Here is a 17,582-nt window from a genome sequence, read left to right as displayed (position 1 = left end):
CACACCCAGCTAACTTTTTAATTTTTTGCAGAGACAGGGTCTTGCTATGTTTCTAAGTCCTGGCCTCAAGAGGTCCTCCTACTCTCAAAGTGCTGGGAGTACAGGTGTGAACCACCACACCTGGCCCATAATTATTTTTAATAAAGTGTTAGCCAAAATTAATTTATTTTGTAGTCACAAAAAATTTCATTATTCAAGTAAAATATACTTTCTGCAATGTGAAATTTTATGTACATAAGATTAAACGTTTTTCCATTAGTAAGAGGAAGATACTTCCCAGAAAAAGGAATCCAGAGTTTTCTACAAAGACCTCCTGGTTGGGCATGGTGGTGCATGCCTATAATCCCAGCACTTTGGGAAGCAGAGGTGGCAGAATGCTTGAGCCCAGGAGTTCAAGACCAGGCTGGGCAACATAGGGAAACTCCTTCTCTACGAAAAAATACAAAACTTAGCCTGGCATGGTGGTGTGCACCTGTGGTTCCAGCTACTTGAGAGGCTGAGGCAGGAGAATCACTTAAGCCTGGGTTATTGAGGCCACAGTGAGCCATGATTGTGCCACTGCACTCCAACCAGGGTAAAGGAGCAGACCCTGTCTCAAAAACAACAATAATAATAATAATAAACTTTCCCAACCCCAGCCCCACCTTCCTCTGTCATCCCTTTTCTGTACTTTGATAGCAAGGCCTTTGTCATCTATGGAATAGAAAGGAAACAAAACGATACTACACATCAGGTATTATCTTGGTACTTCCTGTTGCTTCCAGTTATAAGGGGCTTTTTTCCTGGGGATAGTATAAAATGACAAAGCTTTCTAGTTGATAATAATCCATAAATAAGAGACTGTAAGAAACATAATCCTTCAGAAGAGGGGGCAGCCAGGCTTCTGAAGCAGTTATGTTGTGATGTAGGTTTCATACAAACACTTGAAACTCAAAAGCAAAGCGGGTGTGGGGTGGTAGAGGGTGGGGAGGCGGCACTGCACAGTTCCATAAACCAGTCTTGTTCTAGGACTCAGGGAAAACATTCATAAACATGGTCAACTGGAACACTACAAAGAAAGATGTGCTGTTCTGTCTGAAAATAAAGCAGCTAAACAGAAAAATATATATCTGCCATGTAGGGCCCTGTGAAAATTCCAATTATACATTTAAAAAAGAAAGAAATCCAGATATTGTGTTGCTTGATCCTCGTTGCAGTCTCCATAAGAACGGTCAAGCAATCAGAATTAACCAAGGGAGACCCTGTTCTCTAATGTGTGATACAATGGAATGTTTCTATAGGATATTCTTGTATAATTTAATAACAAAAAATACTGTAGAAAAATAGTGTGCTACACATTCCCCTACTTTAAAAAGAAAGTATGTATTTATCAATGACATGATTGATTCAACATTTTAATTCTGTATTCCATGTCCTAGAAAGCTTGAGATAGTATTTCAAATGAAAAGATCAGTGTGTAAATAAACAGAAAACTCAATCAATTATCATGGTACCTAAAATCTACTTTGGTTTAACGAAAATATACCAGTTGTACTCTCTTCAGCTGTAGTACTACTGATTGTTGAGTTTGTTAGTAAAAAGAAAAGCTTACCATGATTAACTTCCTGTTTTTCTACCTTTCACTGCCAAGGTTTTTAAAATGAATTTCTCATAATTAACACAATGTTATAACACTAAGGCTTAAATTGAAACACCATGAATTCTCAGTAACCAATAATAATGATGGTTATGGTGTATCTTAATACTGATCAACTTGACTCACAGAAATTATTAATGTAATCACACAAGACCTCAAGGATTTTCAAAAAGAGTGATACTTGTATCCTGCAAAGAACAGAAAAAGTAAATTATATAAACTCCATTTTAAAAGAAGAAAGGCCTATAATCTCATCACTTTGGGAGGCCCAAGTGGGAGGGTCACTTGAGGCCAGGAGTTCCAGACTAGTCTGAGCAACACAGTGAGACCCCATCTCTACAAAAATAAAAATCTCCCAGGAGTGGTATCACCCATAGTTCTAGCTACTCAAGAGGCTGAGGTGGGAGGATCACTTCAGCCCAGGAGTTAGAGGCTACAATGAGATATGATCACGCCACTGCACTCCAGCCTGAGTGACAGAGAGAAACACTCTTTTAAGAAATAACAACATAAGAATTAATTAAAATAAAAAATTTGTTTAATTTGGAAAAGTGAAACTACTGAAATCCAAAAAAGTACTTGAAAATAAAATACACAATCCAATACAATGAAAGCATAAACATTTTTGAGCAAAGGATCTTATTCAAATTAAATAAAAACTATAAATGTACTTGGCAATTCACCTAAATAAATGTACTTAAAATGAAAGCAGCAGACAACTTCAAAGTCATCACCCTGAAGAGTACAAAATTTAATTAATATTGAATGGAATGGTGAAAAATATTAACACATTTTTGAAGCAAAAAGTAAATAAGCTTTATGGAAGGAGACTAATTTAAAAATCAAAAATTACTCAATTCTAACTAACGTTAATAATTCACAGAAGAGAAATATATAAACCTTCACTTCAGGATTTCTTGTTTGCTTGCAAATCCAAGTATAACTTAAATTCCAAGAGATAGATTTATGTTTTTTAAAAAGTTATGTAAACACAATGCCGCATATTTAATTTTCCTCTTCTCTTATACTCCTATCATTTTTCTCTTCTCCGTTTTAGGAGGAAGAGAATTAAAATTCGTTTGGTGCCTACTATGTGACAAGGCACTGTGCTTTATCCTTTACATTATCTCATTTAATCTTTACAACCAGCCCTATCAGCTTGATAGCATTATCCCTATTTATCTAATGAGGTATTTAAAAATCATGAAAACTGAGTAAGTTATATGAAGTCTGTAGCTATTTATTAGGTGTTCTGGCCCCTAAGCCATGCTCCCTATCTGTATTGTAAGGCAGTACTAAACATTAAGATGCCATCTCTTGGCCAGGCATGGTGGTTCATGCCTGTGATTCCAACACTTTGAGAGGCCAAGGTGGGCAGATAACTTGAAGTCAGGAGTTCAAGACCAGCCTGGCCAACATGGCGAAAATCTGTCTCTAGCAAAAGTGAAATAATTAGTCAGGCATGGTGGCATGTGCCTGTAATCTCAGCTACTTGGGAGGCTGACGCAGGAGAATAGCTTGAACCCAGCAGGCAGAAGTTGCAGTGAGCTGAGATCGCACCACTGCACTTCAGCCTGGGAGACAGGAGACTCCATCTCAAAAAAATGATACCATCTCTCAGTATGATGCTGCAATTTTTCTGTTGGTAAAGCTCCAGTTCTGAACATACAACCTTGTCCAAGTCATCCAATTTATTATCTCTTTTTTATCTCTTTCCACTCAAGGTAGCTATGAAGACATGCATACAATAAACTTATAAGTTATCCAGACTCAACTCTCTAATATCTACTACTTTATATCACTATGTATCATTTAAAAACTAAAATAATGATAATAGTTGATATTTAATGAATGCCTACTCTTTGCCAAGCACTTTTCTATGTGGCTTATACAGACATTTCATTTAATTATAAGTAGTTGAAAAAGACAATCAGGAGTTAATAAATATAAAAAGATTACATATACTTTTGATTAAACTGAATAATAAAGGAAATATACATCTATATATGTATTATATAATGCATATATTGCAATTATGTAAAATGGATCATTAAAACATATTCAATTTCATTTTCATTGTAAGGACAGATGCTCCTCTACTTACAATGGCATTACATCCCAATAAAACCATCATAAAGTCAAAAGACTGTGAAGTTGAAAATTGTCTGTATATAAATTATAACTTGAATTATGTGACATAAGACATACATAGAAAGCTGGAACTTATTAAACACTATTTTTTATTAAATAATAAAAGAATTCACCTGGGAGACGAGTTTTTACCTAAGAATAAAAAGCAAATAAATAGAAATAAATAAAATATCTAGAATCCTCTTTTCACATTCTTACAGAATATTCACAAATTATCTTCATTGTCAGACTGGCTGAATGGTCATTCATTTTTCAAATGTTCAGATTTATGTGAAAAATTAAAAAATTAAAATAGTTCCTCCTTTAATAAAATGTGGTCTGGAAAAACTAAGCTGTAAAATAATTTACTAAAGAAACTTCAAATAATCTTTAATTATTAATTTTTTAAAAGAATATGTATAGATTAATACAATAAGTGACAAACAGCAAGCAAATAAAATGTATAAAAGACAGTCAAAACACAAAAGTAAGCATAAGTGCTTTCTCCTAAGCACTATACCAGATACGTCATCGGAGACATTAAAAAGTGGTTGCAGGCGAAACCAGCATCTTTAACATATCAACATTCTGGCTAACAAAAAATGCATAAAAAGCACTTTAAAATGTACAATAAAATACAAGTTACTGAGAAAAGCATTCTATTAAATGTACAAAATCTTCTTTCTTCTTTCCTTCCTTTCTTCCAATTTAACCAAACCCTTTAAGTTATACCTCTCAAACACTTCAATTTTCTTGAAGCTCTGTCCTTACTTATTACTAAAGATCCTATGGGTAGGGGTGTATTTTTTTATTATAAACATCTCTCTCTCAGTTTTTAATACCAAAAAACTGAGTTCTTGAAGGGTCTTTTTTTGTTTTTCCTTTTGAGATGAGAGCTCACCATGGGCTGGTTTTGAACTCCTGTCCTGAAACAATTCTCCTACCTCAGCATCCCAAAGTTGCTAGGATTAGAGGTGTGAGCCACCACACTCAGCCTGAGGATATAATATATGAAATTAATCCCTGAGACATACCCGTGAGGCTCTGATTAAAACAAGTAGAGAGTCATCTTCATTCTCAAGATGTATTATATTTTAGCAGGATCATTTTATTGAAGGTTCAAATTAACATTCATATTTGTATAGCTGACCTCTGCAAACGTGGCAGACGTGGGGATTTAATATGACTTTCTCTCAATTTCAGTTTCTGTTCAGTTTCAAATTGCAAGAGAACAGCTTGCCCCTAGTTTTCCTAACCAGCCTCTTCGGCAACAAGTGGGAAGATCAGTACTCCATGTTGGTTGGTAGTATTTTAAATCTGAAGCATTTTCAGAGTCTAAGGCAATTCAGACTGCACAGCTGTCAACTCAGGAGTCCTATTAAACTGACTCTAAAAATTCCTAAAAGAAGGCATGATTTATTATAAGCAAATGGCTAACCTGGCTTTTTTGGTAACAGAATTTTAAATGAAAATAAAATTATATAAGATGCACATTGTTTGGATTTTTTAAAACTCTATTAAACGTTTAAGTGGCTGTGAATATGAGGGTTGGAATAATGAAATGTCAACCCCAGCTGATTAGTGAACATATGAGAAAATGGGGGGAACTGATCCCAAAAGATATTCTAAGGAGAACTTCACTTGAGGGGCAAACACTAGAAGATACAATTGTTATTGTACAACAAACACTAGTGAAAGTCTGTCAAATAATTTTAAAAGAAAATAGAACTCATTTGCAACTTTCAAATGCATTTGATGCCCAACAATTTCATCACCTACCCTATGTTTAAAACTGGGAGGCAATCCAGAAACTAAAAGGAATCAGAAATTTGCAAAAATATGTTTGCAATACACTATCCAACACTTGTACTGGCAACATTACTGTAGATATTTCAACATATGTTAATTTTAAAGGGTAAGTTCTGCAGATGGGCTTCTAATTTATCAAATTTCAATTAAGATGTTACTAATCAAGCTACCAAAAGATTTAATTTTCAAAATGGTAACTCTTAAACTACTTTTTGCTCTGCTGTAAAAACTATAAAAATGGCAATACCTCTCACTATTAAACTACTTTTTGCTCTGCTGTAAAAACTATAAATAATGGCAATACCTCTCACTACATCTGATCTTAAATAATTTAATAAAAAATAATCTACCAATATATTTCTAAGAAAATAAAAGTAATCCCTATGAGATATTTTCAACATTTTTTTTCAACTGAACTAGAGAAAGAAAAATGGAAACAAAGTATAAAAATTCCTCTGTTTCTTCAAATTATCTGAATGGCTACCTTACTTCATTACAAGAGTAACCGCTTCTTAAAATTTCTTCTTTTATAAAAATCACTTTGCAGAAGAACAACATATTTCATTTGTATTTTTTCAAAACATGATTAGAAACAACAGCTCTTGACTTAACAATTTTTTCATTAAATATGACAGTCCTGCTTACAGACATCTTAACGTCTGGCTATTTGTGCTCCCCCCAGAATTCACATGTTGAAACTTAATCCTCAATCTGATTGTATTAAGAGGTGGGGCCTTGAGGCATGACTGGGTTATAAGGACTGAGTCCTCCTACATGGGATTCACGTCTTTAAAAAAGAGGCCCAAGGCATCTTGTTCGCTCCTTCCACTATGTCAAGTTACAATGAAAAGACACACATCTATGAAGGAAGTAGGCTCTCATCAGAATCTGACCATGCTGGCACCCTGACTTCCCAGCCTCTAGAACTGTGAGAAATAAACTGTTGTTGTTTATAAACCACCTAATCTAAGGCATTTTGCTAGAGCAACCCAAATGAACTAAGACATAGTACAACCCCAGTTTTATAAAAAAGTAAACTGAGGCTCAATAAGGTAAAATAACTTGCCCAAGATCACATAATCAGTAAAATTCAAAGTCAGATTCATGCTCTTTCCCCCATGCATATTTTGCTATTTCTCATTATTCACCGACATTTACATGTGGGAATCAGAATCTCTCATTCAAGATGCAGAAATATGCCCAAAAGAATAAAGCCAATAAAGTGTACAATAAAGGTCCTACTCACTGAGAATGGTATCTGCTAGAATTAAATTCAGCGGCATATGATAAACCCAAAATAACAATGACTTAAATAAGATAGAAGCTCAGCTCTCTCACAGAAATTAAGTCCAAGTGGGTAATCTAGCCTATGAGAATTCCACAAAGTCATCAAAGACTCAGACTACTCCATGCAGGCGTATCCAAGGAACAGAATACAGTCACAGGTTCGTAGTTTCGGTTTCTGGTTGGGCCAGTACAGCCCCTTCCTCATCCCTCTTTTCTCCTCATCACTAGAGATATAAACTAAAAACCATGGTTTTGGGCTGCTAAAAGCCTAAAACAAAGCAAAACAACAAAATAAGATTGGTTGGACAAGCTTGCCAAGTGTGAATGTTATCCTCAAGGTCTAAAAAGGCTGCCAGAGCTCCAGCCATCAGTTCTATGTTCTAGGAAGCAGGATGAGAAAAATCAGGAAAGAAATAAGATACCCCTCTCTTTTAAGATACATCTCAAAAGCAACATTCAGCACTTCAACATCTGCCCAGGAAAAGAACTTATCACACACACTGATGTGACTACAAAGGAATCTATAAAATGTATGTTTTTCTGGCTGGGTGGCAATGTGTTGAGCTAAAAATCAGAGTTGTGTTATTACTAAAAGGTAAAAATGAGTATTTGGAGGCAACTAGATGAACTTGCCACAGGAATTTGCATATATTCTCCAACTTATACATAATATAATCAAATTTTTCAAGCAAATCAAAGATAATTGAGGTTGACATATCCAGAGTTATTTCTTAGGAAGGATATAATACCCCACTGGAATCATCTCATTATAAGCAATCAAATAAGTAAATGTGGTTTTACATTTTAGGAAACTATTTTCAACATTTACATTATAAAGAATTACCGTTTCTGTCAGACAAACTCAGGTGGGATTTGTTTTACAAATACTAATCTTTTTCCAAGGTTAGAATACAGGGAATTGGTTTAGGTAAAGCTAAGTTCTGCCAGTAGAAGTGCCACTAAGTTTAAAGGAATATTTATCATCTAAAACTATTCTAATATCCAAAGGTTATGAACAAATAACCAAATAGAGAATCCAGAAGAAAATGCAAATATTGATAAGGAATCAAATCTGAGAGTTGCCTGAATAGCTAAAGTAAGCAAGACCCAAGTATTTATAGAGATCTACAACTATCCTCCAATGTGTTATTGCTAAGTAAGTATTTAAAAACACTATCAGGTAATTGGTACATCTGTAAGTTGAATGTAGTAAGAGGGCTTTCTTGGTTGTGCTTTCACTTGTAAGTCAGTCTTTTCTTCTAGAAGTCGGTATTATAGTGAAGCATTTGAGAAAAACATGAACTTGCATTCAAAAGCACTAACTAAGAAAGTACCTTTTTTACAAAATCTTCTTGGAAAGATAGAGGAAGGAGTCATTTCACATACACAGAGTAAACATATTTGAAATTTTCTATAAGTATTTTCCCCAATGTTCCATTCCCTGTGGCATTTACGTACCCATCTTACTCTCCCATCTATCTCCTCTCTCAAAAACCTTCCCAGCGTCCCACAATCATTTTCCACAATCTATCTGGCTGCATTCAGCTAGACAAAGCCAGACAAGCAGTCCACAGCAAAAGAAAACCAGGCCATGTGTGTCATCCCTTAAACATGTCTTGAAGGCTCCTCAACTCGGTAATCCCAACACACACACACACACACACACACACACACACACACCTACCTTATTTTCTCCGATAATAAAGTGATACAATTTCTAATAATTCAATTTATTCATATAATCAAGACAGCAAAATGTTTCCTTCCATTTTACATACTTACAAAAAGTTATCAAATAAATGAAGTTTCTTATCTCCCCACAATCTTTAATGCAAGACTAAACATTCCCAGTCTCTTCAAATTCTTTATCTGGATGTATTCTATGTGTTTTAGCATATTTTGTCATTCTTTAAATTTACACAGATTTCCAAAGATCATGATTAAGAGGCTCAAATTAAACATAGAAATAATGTCATACCAAAACATATTTGCTGTAACAATATTACTTGTCATACCAAAAACTACTCGGTTACTGACAATACTATTTTTCCACTTTTTTCAAAATCAGAAAACACTATTTAATAAATTGGATATTTGTGGACTTGGTCTACTTGATCCACTTGATGAAAGTCTCAACAATCATTCAGTCTTTTGAGAAGCACATTGTATAATGGCTAAACAGTGGGCTCTGAAACCGATAGTCACTGGTTGAGATCCTAGTATCACCACTTACAAACTGTGCAATCCTGGGCAAGCTGTGCACTGTGACTCAAGTCCTTTCTTCTGTAAAATGGGGAAAACAACAACATCTACCTCTTGGAGTTGCTCTCGGTATTTAAAATATTACTATGTGAAAGGTAGGCTGAGACAGTACCAGATAAATGTAATCACTCAATAAATACTGCCTATTATTATTTCTCACTTCTCTTAAAAAATAGTTGCAGTGCAGTAAATAACATATCAAAACAATTTGGTAATATAAATTGCCCACTCAAAATGATAGCATGTTCACATGCATGCTTTTAAACACTGGAATTGTATTTTTAAGAAATATTCAGAAAAAATTTAAACCACAGAATGATATGAAAAAAGTTCACTACTGAAATAATCCACTAACATCTCCTCATAAAAGGCCTAGACTCAGAAAACCCCAGCACCAATTAAATTATTCCTTTTAAACTGAGTTTATAGCCTACTTAAAAGGAACTTCAGCTATTAAATTCCTTTTAGAAAGTAAAAATGACTTTCCTATGAAAGGAAACACAAAGAAATGTGTATTTTTCCTCAAATAATGAAATATTTTATAAAGAAATCATGGAAGTGGTAAGCAAACCGGGCTTCATTAATGATGTCCTTAGATTTCAGACAAATTGATACTTACCACCTAACAAATAAAACATTAACTTACGAATCATGAAGTATTAAATTATATTTTTAGAATTGTGTATCTGTGTAGTATTGCGATAACTGTTCTGTTTGTATATCCACTGTATAGTACGAGCATAAAAGTATGCAGTAGATACTAAGAACAAAAATATCATCAATGTCTTCCAATAAGAGTCATTAAAGTTTTCATTTGTACCTAAGGAAGAGATTCAGGTTTCATAGGTTCTTAAAGTTGGGGTCCAAAACCTTATGCTTGAGTCTAACTTGATAGTCAGCATTCTGTTTTCAATATGAACATTAAACTTGCTACCAGGAGAATTCTAATAGCTCAAAGTTCTGCCCATTATACATTACCACTCATTTAACTTTGCACAAAAGGATCTAGAATCTAAGAAATGTGCAATGATAACTGGCTTGGAGATTCTCACTTCTTTCAAACTCTCTATATTCTTAAATTGTTCTATACAAGTTTGCTCTTCTGAATGTAGGCTAGCTCCATTTCTGCTGGAAAAGCAATCTCTCAACTAAAGTTATTTTTAAAAATTAAATTAGCAATGAATGAGAACATAATGAAGACAAATATTATTTTAAAAGCAGGCAGCCACTTAGAAAATTTATTAAAATTTACTGGGCTCTTAAACATGAAGAATTCTGAGTTATACCATATTGAGGAAAAAAAAAAAAAAAAGCCTGGCTTTAAAAGTGAAGAACAGAGAGTTTATTCCTTCAGTAATGTATACCCAAAAAGAATGAAAGATAAATGACATTATTGCTTTTAAAAACTCTTGTTATACTATTTACAAAGTGACTAAGTTATATTCTAACCTATTGATTTCTGGCATGTTTCCATGGAAAGTCTACGAATTAGTGGAAGTGCCCAATTAAAGGTTCACTCACACTCTTAACCGTACGTTTAGGATTGAATAATTTAAATAAATTTTTAGAACTACAAGTTCTTTAATCTAATCTTATTCAAGAGTACCCAAAACTTTCACATTACAAGCCGTGCTACTTAAAGCAAACTAAAAATACTCCTTTACAACTAAATCATCAATTTCAAATGGGCAGTAGATTAGATGATATGAAATTGACAGTACTTCTGTAATAGCAGTTCATTCCTTTCAATAAGAATCAGGTTAATGAAGAAAAAGAAATCTCAAAAATCAGTTAAAAAATTGAGGTCAGAATTTATTCAGGGATATTTAGAAGAAGTTTCAGAATAGAAGTGTAATGGTATCAATTGATGAAAACTTTAAATATCCAAGAGATAAACTTATATCAAGAAACCTATTTTAAATGCAAAATAAACAGCATACTAAGAGTGATAAAGAAGATCCGGCAAAAACTCTTAAGTACAATTGGCTTTGTGGTATCATATATTATTAAGCAGACTAAGTCATGTACATTTAGCCTTATACCTGAATTTCATCTCAAAGATAACACCAGCTTTCTAGGATAATTTTGAATAATATATAAGATATTGTGTATACCTCTACCCAATCCCCAATTTCCATGAGTCAGTGAATAGAGGCACAACAAGCCAAAATATTAACATGGATCATTAACTCTAAAAACAAAGCAGTATCAGGTAATATTATTCTATCTTACAGAAACAACTAAGAATTCACACGTGCACGTGTGTACATGTACACACACACACACACACACAATCTACAGTGATTTTTTTTTTAATTTCCAGAAATAGCTTATCCAAAACTGTGATTTTAAGTTTATATTTGAGATTAGGTATTAGCATTGGAGAGGCATTCTCTATAAGCTGCCCAAAAACAACTAACCTAAAATGTAATCAATTAAAATTAATTGTTGACTTGCATTGTTATTAAAACAATATTATGTACTAAAGGAAGGTATTTTCAAAATGGATCAGCACAGCTATGGCATAGCTTGAATGGTACACATACACACAAAACCACTCACATATATGTGTGTGTGTGTGTGTGTGTATAGAGACACACACACACACACACACACACACACACACACAGACTTATTATGTCAACGTTTCCTCCAGTGGGGGGATGGGGGGGCTTGGATTCCAGGTGATTGGTCATGGTTCTTAGAAAGAAATAACCTTTATATAAAAAGAAACAATGCTTCCGGCCTAAAACATGACATACAGCTATTCCTTCATTCCAAACTTGAGTTAAACAAGCAATGTTCCAATGTATAACTAAGCTGTCATTAGCTAGTAAATAGGCTGGCCTGACAAACCTGGACACATTGCCTGATCCAGGAGTAGGCATATGATCCATTCACAATCTTTGGGAGAGACTATATGATTCTGATGGGTGCCATGTCAGGCTTATTCTGAGATCTTTGTGAAAGGATCTCAGGTATTATTCTGAGATCCAGGTTAAATCTGGATCTAAGGGTGGGTATCATTGCTCCAACATAAAAAATGACTACAGGGCAGTGAAGCCACCTAAGAGGAAAGCATCACAGAGAGGTAAAGAGAAGAAAAACATCAATGTTTGTGGATGTGTTTAAAGTCAAATCTAACCCTTGCACTTTCACTTACAGGAAAAAGTATTTTTGGTGGGATTTATGCTATTTTCTATCAAAAGATATGATTTGTGCTTCTATGTCCACCAGTCATCTGTGAGATCACAAACTGTGATTCCATTTTCTCACCTACCTTTTACAGATATAATGCTTATAAACAAATTCAAGGATAGCAGATCTATAGAGGTAAACCATGTCCACACACGTTTATTTTATATAAATTAACCCAAAATAAAAAGTAGAAACAGAAGTTCTCTTGTATAGCCGACTTATAGAACTACATTATTTTAAAAACCGATATAGTTCAGAAACCACATATATTTGAAGAAACAAACAAAAGAGCATTTCAGTGTTGGGTGTTACTTTAGCATGCAACATTACATCACTAAAACAAGGAAAAGCAATACTTGCCCTAAAGGCTTAAAAAATATTAGCAGAGACCAAAAAGTCTATCAGATGAGAATGAATGTCATTGCATCTTCGGTAATGACAATAAAATGTTTGTTTTTAATTTTTCCTTTAAATTTTCTTCCCCTAAAAGTTATCTATAAAAGGACTAGGGAGCAGGATTCACTTGTTGTTGTCATCTGGCATAACACAAGGGAACCCTTCCAAGCATACCAAGTACCAGTGAATAAGCCTCCAAGATGGGAATAACAAATGAAGAAAAAGGCAAAGAGCTTGGTACTAGGCTGCACAAAGGTTCAAAAATAAGAGCAATAAAATTTTATGCAGAAACAAGAAAAATCTGAAGAGTCAAATGGCAGAGTCCAAGTGCCAAGAGAAAGGTGTTTCTAATAGCAGTATTCTGTGAAGAAAGAGGAACAACAAGCCGACCAAAAAGGTGGCTGTTGCAACAAAGGATGTCTTAACTGCAAAGACCATTTATAGTCATTTTCCCTACAGAAAGTTGGCCCTTTCCGTCAACTCCAATTAAGAGTAAGAAATCCTTGTTTCATTTGTCCTTTAACACTTCTGCCCCAGAACCCTTGTCAAATGAGCTCTTTTGAACATATTTAGGCTTTCTGGTTAAATGTTAAAGAAATAACAGTCACTCTCTTCACATAGCAACTTTTTCTATGCCAACAAAAACATGCCTAATCTTCCCCATAAAAAATAGATACCACAGTCTTTTCCAAAATGCATGAAAATCGCTACTGCTCTGGTCTAAATGTTATGTCTCCACAAAATTCATAAGCTGAAATTGTAACCATCATCTTGGAAGATGATGGCATTAGGAGATACAGCTTTTGGGGTGGGATGAGGTCATGAGGCCAGACCCTCATGAACGAGATTAGGAAGTGCCCTTAAAACGCAGCTAGAAAGTAGGCTCTCACCAAACACCACTAAATCTACTGACGGTTTGTTTGGGTTTTTTTGGGTTTTTTTTTTTTTTTTTTTTTTTTTTGAGACAGAGTCCCACTCTGTCACCCAGGCTGCAGTGCAATGGCATAATCTCCACTAACTACAACCTCTGCCTCCTGGGTTCAAGCGATTCTCGTGCCTCAGCCTCCCAAGTAGCTGGGATTACAGGTATGCACTACACACCCAGCTAATTTTTGTATTTTTAGAAGAGACCGGGTTTCACCATGTTAGCCAGGCTGGTCTCGAACTCCTGACCTCAGGTGATCTGTCCGACCTAGCCTCCCAAAGAAGCTGGGATTACAGGCGTGAGCCACTGCACTTGGCTTCTACTGACATCTTGATCTAAAGATGTAGCCTTTGCAACTTCAAGAACAAAGAGAAAAAAAATTTTGTTTACAAGCCATCCAGCTTATGGTACTTTTGTTATAGTAGCCTGAATGAACTAAGACAACTGTGATAAAGAGGTAATATATTTAGTTAATATCACAATTTTGAAGAGGTATAAAAATAGACACAAAAATATCTTATTGTAGAATAATATTTACTGTTGCTATTGCTTTTTTTGCTACACTCAACATATGTAAGTCTATATATGTATCAATGTATTTAATTTAACAGAAAAGCATTAAAATAAGTAAAAAATAGAGCATGTATTTATCATTAGAGTACTAAAATCTTCACACTTCAGCCATTTCATCTTCTGGGAAATAAATGCACTGGGCTAACATGTAGTCTTTAGGGTCCCTTGAAGGGCCCCCATTTGACAGCTCTAGTATTCCTATTTCTCCATTCCTCCCTTGCTTGCCCTCTAACCTGCCTGCCCCATTTCCTCCATGCCTGAACTGAATACCTATAGGTGTTCCTCAAATAAAGCCAAACTGTAAAATACTACTAATCTAATGAATTGCTTTAAAAATACTCAACTGTGCTACTATAGGGCTTTGGGGAAGGCAATTATTTTGAAGACTAAAATTTGGATTTATTCAGCGACTCTTATGGAAGGAATCTAAAATACTTCAACAAGCTAAGGTTAATTGTGTACGTGTGATGAGTGTTACTTGCTCCCTCTTCAGTCAAGGATGGACTGAGTAACCCACTTCCCAATGAAATGAGGAGTAAATGGCATCAGAATATATGTCTGAACTCCTTCTGTCCCTGCTCAAATCAGGAATCCAATTTCCCTGATCACTAAATAATCTCTCAGATGTCGAAACCATTAGATTAAGAGTCCATGCTTTCATATATAAGCCACCCTTTCTCTTTGAGGTATAGAACATTTAATAACAGTAATTATATCAGCAAATACTTACATAGCACTTACTATATGTCTAACCTTCTAACTGCTGTATGCATACATTAATTCATTTAATCCCCATAACAACTCTATAGGTAGCTGCTATTATTACCGTGTTTTAGTGACAAGAAAATGGAGGCACAAGGCCAGGCATGGTGGCTAACGCCTCCCAGCATTTTGGGAGGCCAAGGTGGGCAGATCACTTGAGGTTAGGAATTCGAGATCAGCCAGCCTGGCCAACACAGTGAAACCCAGTCTCTAGTAATAATACAGAAATTATCCGGGAGTGGTGGCACACGCCTGTAATGCCAGCTACTGAGGAAGCTGAGGCACAAGAATCACTTGAACCCGGGAGGCAGAGGTTGCAGTGAGATTACACCACTGCACTCCAGCCTGGGTGACCGAGTAAGACTGTGAAAGAAAAGAAGAAAAAAAAAAGAGAAAAGAAAGAAAACAGAGGCACATAATTAACTTGACCATAGCAACAGGGCAAATAAGCAGCAAAGCCAGGAGTCAATGCAGATAGTCTGGCTCCAAACCACTCCACCATATGCAACTAAAGGTAAGGAGCACATAGAAACTCCATTTCTCCCCACTGTTCCAGTTCCCTTTTGCTATTTCATTCCTTTGACTGCGTTTACTGAGCCACTTACTAAATGCAGCTAAATAAACAAAGTATGTGCCTGGAACTAAATTCACTAACTTAAAGAAAATCAAGCAGCCATGCACAAACAGAAGAAAATTTAAAAACAAAAATTAAAATACTTAGAATCCTATCCAGTGTAATGAAGCGAATTTATTTAACAATTCTTGGTCCAGTTTTTGTCCATCCGGTATTCCGTATCTCCCTGCCTCCCTCAGTGTAACTCTTCACCTGAAGGAAAGAATGGAACAAAAAAAAAAAGACAATAAACTTTGGGGGCATTTTCATTCCCTAGTGCCAAGTGAGCGTACGAACAATGAAGAAGTTCAGTCTTGCAAAAAAGGAAATTATTTTTTATGCCATCAGGAGCCAATTACTGACACAAGACTAAGTATAAGCCCAGAATTTCTTCCATCTTTGATTCTCTTTTGGCATCATTTTCAATATATGATTTACAAGTTGAAATGTTCTGTTCAGGGTTAAGAAGCTGGAACAGAACACAATGATACTCTACTTCTATAAAACCAGTGCATGTTAAAGCATGGCCAAACTTAAGAATCACTTGGGATGCTTGAAAAACAACAATAACAATACTAGGGTCTCATTTGGAGAATCTAATTTTTTTAAAGGGGGGGTGGGGAGGAAAGGAAAAAGATGCTGGAGGCTTACCTAGATAGTCTAATTTAACTGTTCAGTGACAGTGCTGGGCATTGGTAGCTTTAAAAGTTTTCCAAGTGACTGTAATGTGCAACCATGCTTGCAAGGCAGTTTAAATGCAACCCAAACCTTCTCAAACTTTAATATACATATAAATCACCTAAAGACCTAATTTAAAATGCAGATTCTGATTCAAAAGGTAGGGCATGAGATTCTGTATTTCTACCATGCTTCCAGGTAATGTTGTTGCTGCTGTTATGCGGACCACACTTTTGAGCAGCACTGTTCTATACCTTCTTTAACAAATTATAATTACTAAAGGTGAGAAGGAATGGAAAAGATATTACGAGTCAAGGCAACGTGGAATATTTCATTTTTATGTAAAAGAGGGAACTGTTTTTGACAAGCAACTGGAACCCATAATAAATGCTTACAGAACACAGGGCTACTGTGAACTAAATCAGTTAACATGTATAAAACATGAGGGACTGTTCCTAACCCAGAGACAGTACTCAATAAATATTAGTTATCACATTGATCTTTTTTTAACAAATGAGTGGCAAATGATGACTAACCGTATCAAGAAAACTCAATGCAGATATATAACTTATGTTCTAGAAAAAATATGGCTTCTACCGCTTACAATCTTCATATTGTGTCATGCTCTTTTATGCCTTAGACCATTAGGTACAGAATTCTAAACACTAGCCTCACAGTTAGAATGTGCGCATTCATTAACATGATGTCTGGGATCTGCTTTAAAATACTTTGGCAAAGAAAAAAGAAGAGTAATCCTAGCACTTTGGGAGGCCAAGGTAGGCGGATCACTTGAGGTCAGGAGTTCGAGACCAGCCTGACCAACATGGCAAAACCCTATCTGTAATAAAAATAAAAACATTAGCCAGGCGGGGTCGCATGTGCCTGTAGTCCCAGCTACTCAGGAGGCTGAAGCAGGAGAATTGCTTGAACCCAGGAGGCAGAGGTTGCAGTGAGCCGAGATTGCACCAAGGTAATCCAGCATGGGCGACACAGTGAGACTCTGTCTGCAAAAAAGGAAGGAGGGAATAAAGGTAATGTAATAAAATCTCCATAAGTAATCTATGGAATAGGTATATGGGGGTTAACTGTCCTCCTAAGTTCTACATATATTTGACATTTTTTCAAAATATTTTTAAACGTTCTGTTTTTCAGTTCCAGCTTGATCACTTACTAGCTCTCTGATCATGAGAAAATTATTTAGCATCTTTGATTCACAGACTTCAGAACAGATTTCCATATTAACCTCCTCACAGGATTACCTTAGGGATTAAAAGAAACAGTATTAGTAAAAATAACTGACACCAAGTAGGTCA

At 35.3% G+C, this 17,582-nt stretch overlaps 1 protein-coding gene across 5 annotated transcripts in view; it reads right to left on the bottom strand.

Moving 5' to 3' along the window:
* LOC105486352 (protein phosphatase 3 catalytic subunit alpha) overlaps nt 1–17,582 on the bottom strand; it is a 337,248-nt gene that overhangs the window by 296,994 nt on the left and 22,672 nt on the right. The window contains exons 2-3 of one of the 5 annotated variants that reach the window (XM_071093249.1): nt 17,441–17,528; nt 15,696–15,804 (exon numbers count right to left, since the gene is read on the bottom strand). The exons of 3 other annotated variants lie outside the window; for them this stretch is intronic. The gene's annotated coding sequence lies outside the window, so the exon portion shown is untranslated. Of the gene's footprint in view, nt 1–15,695; nt 16,048–17,440; nt 17,529–17,582 lie in introns of those variants that run through there. One more of the 5 variants, XM_071093248.1, reaches the window with a different exon arrangement.

This window comes from Macaca nemestrina, chromosome 3, assembly GCF_043159975.1.
Source record: "Macaca nemestrina isolate mMacNem1 chromosome 3, mMacNem.hap1, whole genome shotgun sequence".
NCBI lineage: Eukaryota > Metazoa > Chordata > Mammalia > Primates > Cercopithecidae > Macaca > Macaca nemestrina.
Note: the sequence above shows the minus strand (reverse complement) of the source record. Positions and strands in the feature narration are given on the sequence as shown.